The sequence below is a fragment of the Arachis stenosperma genome, chromosome 4 (assembly GCF_014773155.1).
Source record: "Arachis stenosperma cultivar V10309 chromosome 4, arast.V10309.gnm1.PFL2, whole genome shotgun sequence".
Classification (NCBI taxonomy): domain Eukaryota; kingdom Viridiplantae; phylum Streptophyta; class Magnoliopsida; order Fabales; family Fabaceae; genus Arachis; species Arachis stenosperma.
This window is the reverse complement of record NC_080380.1, coordinates 83205765-83212846: the sequence shown is the minus strand read 5'-3', so window position 1 is coordinate 83212846 and position 7082 is coordinate 83205765. Positions and strand designations below refer to the sequence as shown.

At 39.6% G+C, this 7082-nt stretch overlaps 1 non-coding gene across 1 annotated transcript; it reads right to left on the bottom strand.

Moving 5' to 3' along the window:
* Window positions 1-6735: 6735 nt before the first annotated feature.
* Window positions 6736-6843, bottom strand: LOC130978613 (small nucleolar RNA R71). Its single transcript, XR_009086235.1, has one exon. It is a non-coding gene; the product is annotated as a small nucleolar RNA R71 (small nucleolar RNA).
* Window positions 6844-7082: the final 239 nt, after the last annotated feature.

The following is a 7082-nucleotide window of genomic DNA, read 5'->3' as shown; positions in this document are numbered from 1 at the left end:
ATTATTGGTTATTGTAAATATTTGCTTTTTGTTTGTTTGCTATTTTTTGTTAGTTTAGAATTAGTTGCTTATTTTTACTAGTTTTTATTTTTATTTTCTTTAGCTACCATAAACTCTCACCCCTTTGGCTATGAGTCTGGTTACAATTATGTTGTAGAAAGAGGAGATTACAATGAGAATATGCATCAAGGATGGGAAAATCAAAGATGGGAGGAGCCACAAGGAGTTGATCAACTCTCTTGGCAACAATCACCTCCAATGGACTATCAACAACCATTCTATGATGCATATCAAGGCAATGGTTATGGTGGACCTTTCCGTGACAATCAATAACCACCACCATACACATATGAATCCCTTCCTCAACATAGTTTTGAACCACCATACTCACAAGCCCCTTACCACCAAAAACCCCCATATTCGAACGAACCATACATAAAACCACCCCAATTCCAAAATAATTACTCTCATGAACCACCACCTCCATATTCATCATCTCCATACCCTTACCAAGAAGAACCACATTCCTATTATGAACCCTTTTTCCAAAATAATGAACCCTCCTATCCACCCCAACCTCCACTGGATGACAATACCCTTAGTGTTATTCACCAAGGGCAATTAAAGCTTCAAACCACACTTACCTCTCTCACTAGTCTAGCCTCTACTCTCCAAGCTCTTATATCCCGCATGGACCAATCCTTTACCTCGAATACTCAACCCTCAAGCTCTAGTGCACTTTCTTTTCAACCACATAATGATCTCTCCATCCCATCCACCACCCTCCATGGAAGAGCACCCACATCCATCAATCCAAGAGCAAGATGATCCTAATTATACTATGGACATGGAACAAGAGAGAAGGGATCGTCTTCGCGAATTCATACTTTATAAGAAGCTAGAGAAGGCCCTAAAGGTGGAGGTAGTAGAGACCCTTGAAGGCGAAGGAGTGGTTGAAGAATTAGTGAAGAAAGACATCAAGGATGAGTTTGATTTTGTATTAGAGCAAGTGGAGAAAGCCGAAATTGTCACAAAAGAGGAAGTGGTTAAAGACATGGGAGATGCAGAACCTCCATGGGAAAGTCCAGTCATAGAGCCTCCTTCCAAGGTGTTTGATGTTGATGTTGAGGAGGGTGTACAACCTCCAAGGCATATCATGGTTGAAGACTTTGCAGAGGTTGATCAAGCGATGGAGATTAAAGAAGAAGAAGCACAGCCTCCCATGCCCTTGGTAGGCAATGATGAAGAGATTGAATTAGAAGAAAGCTACTAAGAGGAAGCGGTTGAAGTTAAAGAGGCTTGCAAAGAGGTGGAAGAATTTAAAGAAGAGCACAAGGGAGTGGAGCTTGTATGACCATTGGAAACACCTCCCCCAAAGCCATTACCATCCAATACAACATTCAATTGGGTAAAATTCTTATCCTTAACCTTTACTTTTCCACTTGAATATAGACTCCTGGAAATAAATGGTCAACTTAGAGCTCTTTGTGGCTTTAAGAGTAAGAGGGAGATGGTTAGTGGTAGGAGTTGTCATGCAAGGTTCAATATGGTTGTATGCTCCAAGTTGAAATGCAAAGGTTAGTGTAGAGCTCGATTGAATGGGTCTAGGAAGTTTTTTGGACGCTTCAGTGAGAATTCAAATTGCTTGCCACCTGGTTGGAATAATGGTGATCAACACAAAGACGGGTGCAAAAGCAAGGTTTAGGACCTCGAAATTCATTCTAGCAATCAACACTCTTTGGGCCTTGTCACTTGCTTTAACTTGCTTGAAGGCTTTATATGCCTAGTTTGGGATCCCGGAGACTATTGAAATTACAAACATTGGTGGAGATTCAAGGATCAGTACAAGCACAAGCACCATAACAAGGAGTTCACCCAATGTCCAACTTAAGGACAATAACTAAAAGTGCTAGGTGGGAGACAACCCACCATGGTATGATCTTTCATTTTTATTCATCTTAGTTTTATTTTATTTTATTTTTATTAGTGTTCATTCATAATTTTTACATATTCATCTGCATTCTGCATTTCGCATTCTTCATGAAAGAAAAAAAGAAGAGAGAAAAGCGTGTTCCACACGTGCGCGTGAATCTCGCGCACGCGTCACATGTGACGCTAAACCTTACGGAAGGTTACGCGGGAGCTGTGTAGGAAGGGTGCCTTGCGCACGAGCCAACCCACGCATACGTGTGGGCGACGCGTGCGCGTCACCCGTATTTTAGTCAACCCACGTGTAAGCGTCAGCGACGCGTACGCGTGGATGGAAAATCGGTGTCAATGGGTGATTTGGCCGAGAGTTGTGCTGCCTTGGTGCTGGTATTGTGCGTTTAGCACAACCAGTGGTGACGCGTAGGCGTGACCGACGCTTGCGCATCGATTGGATTTCTGCTCACCCATGCATACGCGTGGGCGACGCTTACGCGTCGTTTTGCAGATTCCCTTCTCATTCTCTCTTCTCTCCCTTCTTATTCTTTCTTCTTCCTTTCTTACTTCCTTCTTCTTCATTTTTTTGACTTCTCCTCCTTATTCTCTTTCATTCTATTTTACTTAATTTATTTGCATATTTTCATTCATTGCATTTTAACTGTATGCATGTTTTTTATTTTCTTTTCTATGTTTATTATTTTTCTATTGGTGTTAAATGTTCTTATTCCACTGTTGCATTTTTATTGCTTTCTTTTGGTGCTCCGTGACTTGTTTCCATTGTTGGATAATATTATTTAGATGTCAATACTAATCTTTTATGACATTTGTATCACATTTGCATTGATATGCACTTATATTGTCTTTCATTACCCACACTCTCTCCCCCATTATTGTAATTTTTGCACTATTCATATGTGATGAGCGGATAATTTGTATACTTTTTGGCATTGTTTTTAGTATGTTTTTGATATCTTTTAGTTAGATTTTAGTACATTTTTATTAGTTTTTATTTAAAATTCACTTTTCTGGACTTTACTATGAGTTTGTGTGTTTTTCTGTGATTTCAGGTATTTTCTGGCTGAAATTGAGGGACCTGAGCAAAAATCTGATTCAGAGACCAAAAAGGACTGCAGATGCTGTTGGATTCTGACCTCCCTGCACTCGAAGTGGATTTTCTGGAGCTACAGAAGCCCAATTGGCGCGCTCTCAACGGCGTTGGAAAGTAGACATCCAGGGCTTTCCAGCAATATATAATAGTCCATACTTTGTCCAAGATTTGATGGCCCAAACCCGCAAAGCAATCCGGCCTCAGGAATTCCAGCGTTAAACGCCGGAACAGGAATAAAAGTTGGAGTTAAACGCCCAAACTGGCATGGGAGCTGGCGTTTAACTCCAGAAAAGTTCTCTACACGAATTTCCTTGATTGCTCAGCCCAAGCACACACCAAGTGGGCCCGGAAGTGGATTTTTATGTCATTTACTCATCTTTGTACACCTAGGCTACTAGTTATCTATAAGTAGGACCTTTTACTATTGTATTTGTATCGAGACTTTGGTAGCTATCGAGACTTTGGTAGCTATCTTTGTTTTATGCTATCTTAGACCTCTGGGAGGCTGGCCATTCGGCCATGCCTAGACCCTGTTCTTATGTATTTTCAACGGTGGAGTTTCTACACACCATAGATTAAGGGTGTGGAGCTCTGCTGTACCTCGAGTATTAATGCAATTACTATTGTTCTTCCATTCAATTCCGCTTGTTCTTTTACCAAGATATCACTTGTTCTTCAACATGATGATGGTGATGATTGACGCCCATCACCACTCTCACCTATGAACAAGGTGATTGACAACCATTCTTGTTCTACAAGCATTCGAGGCTTAGTGAATATCTCTTGGATTCTTCGGAGTCTTCGTGGTATAGGCAGGACCTGATGGCAGCATTCAAGAGAATCCGGAAGGTCTAACCTTGTCTGTGGTGTTCTGAGTAGGATTCAATGACTGAATGACTGTGACGTGCTTCAAACCCTGAGGGCGGGGGCGTTAGTGATAACGCAAAAGAATCACTGGATTCTATTCCGCGCCTGATTGAGAACCGACAGATGAATTCCGCTATGCCGTGACAGGACATATGCAATCGCTTTCACTGAGAGGATGGGAGGTAGCTGCTGACAACAGTGAGACCCTATACGAGCTTGCCATGGAAGGGAGTAAGAAAGGATTGGATGAAGGCTGTAGGAAAGCAGAGAGACGGAAGGGAAGGCATCTTCATACACTTGTCTGAAGCTCATACACCAATGATATACATAAGTATCACTATCTTTATCTTCTATGTTATTTTCGTTCATCACCATATATATCTGAGTTTGCCTGACTAAGATTTACAAGATGACCATAGCTTGCTTCATTACTAACAATCTCCGTGGGATCGACCCTTACTCACGTAAGGTTTTATTACTTGGACGACCCAGTGCACTTGCTGGTTAGTTGTGCGAAGTTGTGTAATGCCATGGTATTAAGCGCACCAAGTTTTTGGAGCCATTACCAGGGATTATGAGAGTTGTGAAAAAGTATAGTTCACAATTTCGCCGACCAAGTTTTTGGCGCCGTTGCCGGGGATTGTTCATGTTTTGAGCAAGCTTTTGGTAACATCAGAGCCAAGATCCGGCAACAACATCAAATTTTTGGTGTTATTGCCCGGGATTGTTTAGGCTGGACAACTGACGGTTCATCTTGTTGCTTAGATTAGGTATTTTTTTTTCGAAATTCTTGAAGGTGAATTCTAGAGTTTCATGATGATTTGTTGAAATCTGGCTGGCTGAGAAGCCATGTCTAATCTGATTGGACCGAGGTTTCAACTTATCACCACAAGAGCTTGTTGATTTCGTATCAATCTTGCTGTTGGAGCAGTGATTTGCTAAGGCTTGGCTGACCTTGGTCATGTCTAGTGTTTTGGACCGAAGCTTTCTTTGAAAGCTTGGCTGGCTGTGAAGCCATGTCTAATTCCTGGACCGGAGCCTTAGACTAGCATTGCACTGATTCCTGGAATTCTCATTAAGAATTTTGATACTTTTTTTCACTTAATTTTCGAAAAATACAAAAAAATTTGCAAAACCATAAAATCCCAAAATATTTCTTGTTTGAGTCTAGAGTCTCATCTTAAGTTTAGTGTCAAATGCATGTTTTTGTTATATTTTTCGAATCCATGCATATATTTCTTTGTTTTGATCTTTGAATTCTATTGACTTGAAGTATTTTGTGTGTCTCATATGCATTTTCATGTTGTTAGTGTCAGTAGTACACAAACTGCTAAGTTTGGTGTCTTGCATGCATTGTTAATTGATTCCTTTTGCATTTTGATTATCAAAAAATCCAAAAATATTTTTAATTTGTGTCCTTTCAAGTCAATGATACAAAGAATTGAAGATTCAAAACATGCTGCAGAGGAATTATACAGAAAAAGCTGAGCATTCAAAAATGCCCAGTGAAGAAGGCAGACTGGCGTTTAAACGCCAGCCAGGGTACCTGGTTGGGCGTTTAACGCCCAAAAAGGGTGCATTTTGGGCGTTAAACGCCAGAATGTATACCATTCTGGGCGTTTAACGCCAGGATGGTGCTAGGGGGAAGATTTTGTTTTCAAATCAATTTTTTTCAAATTTTTCAAAATCAAATCTTTTTCAAATCAAATCTTTTCAATCAAATGTTTTCAAAATCAATTTCTTTCCTTTTTAAAAGATACTTACTAACAATTAATGATTTGATTGAACATCACAAGATTGTTACCTTTTCTGTTGAGAAAGGTTTGAATGTTTCAAATCATATCTTTTCTTGTTAAGCAAGTCATTCATTTTTAAAATCATATCTTTTCAAATAGTTTTCAAATCATATCTTCTCAATCACATTTTTTTTAATCTTTTTAACCACATCTTTTTCAAAACAGTTTTCAATCAAATCTTTTTAATTTCTAATTTCAAAATCTTTTTCAAAAATCACTTGGTTTCTTTTCCACTTTTATTTTCGAAAATTAATTAATGTTTTTCAAAATAACTTCAAAATTTTTCACTTGATTTTCGAAAATAAACTTCCCTCCTTCCCACATCCTTCTATTTATGGAGTGCCACTCCTTCTCAATGCACAATTCGAACCTTATCTAACTAAAGTTCGAATTTATCTTCTCCTTCTTCTTTCTATTTCTCTTTTCCTCTGACACTTAAAGGAATCTCTATACTGTGACATAGAGGATTCCACATTTTCTTGTTCCCTTCTCTTTCATATGAGCAGGAGCAAGGACAAAGGCATTCTTGTTGAAGCTGATCCTGAACCCGAAAGGACTTTGAAGAGAAAGCTAAGAGAAGCCAAAGCACAACTCTCTTTAGAGGACCTGACCGAATTCTTCAAGGAAGAAAACATGGCAGCAGAAAACAACAACAATGCAAACAATGCAAGGAAGGTGCTGGGTGACTTTACTGCACCTACTCCTGATTTTTATGGGAGAAGCATCTCTATCCCTGCCATTGGAGCAAACAACTTTGAGCTTAAGCCTCAATTAGTTTCTCTAATGCAACAGAATTGCAAGTTCCATGGACTTCCAATGGAAGATCCTCATCAGTTTTTAGCTGAATTCTTGCAAATCTGTGACACAGTCAAGACTAATGGGGTTAACCCTGAGGTCTATAGACTGATGCTATTCCCTTTTGCTGTAAGAGACAGGGCTAGAATATGGTTGGATTCTCAACCTAAAGAAAGCCTGGACTCTTGGGAAAAGCTAGTCAATGCCTTCTTGGCAAAATTCTTTCCACCACAAAGATGGAGTAAGCTTAGAGTGGAAGTCCAAACCTTTAGACAAAAGGATGGAGAATCCCTCTATGAAGCTTGGGAAAGATACAAACAATTAATCAGAAAATGTCCTTCTGACATGCTTTCTGAATGGAGCATCATAGGTATTTTCTATGATGGTCTCTCTGAACTATCTAAGATGTCCTTGGATAGCTCTGCAGGAGGATCTCTTCATCTGAAGAAGACGCCTACTGAAGCTCAAGAACTGATTGAAATGGTTGCAAATAACCAATTCATGTACACTTCTGAAAGAAATCCTGTGAACAATGGGACTAGTCAGAAGAAAGGAGTTCTTGAGATTGATGCTCTGAATGCCATACTGGC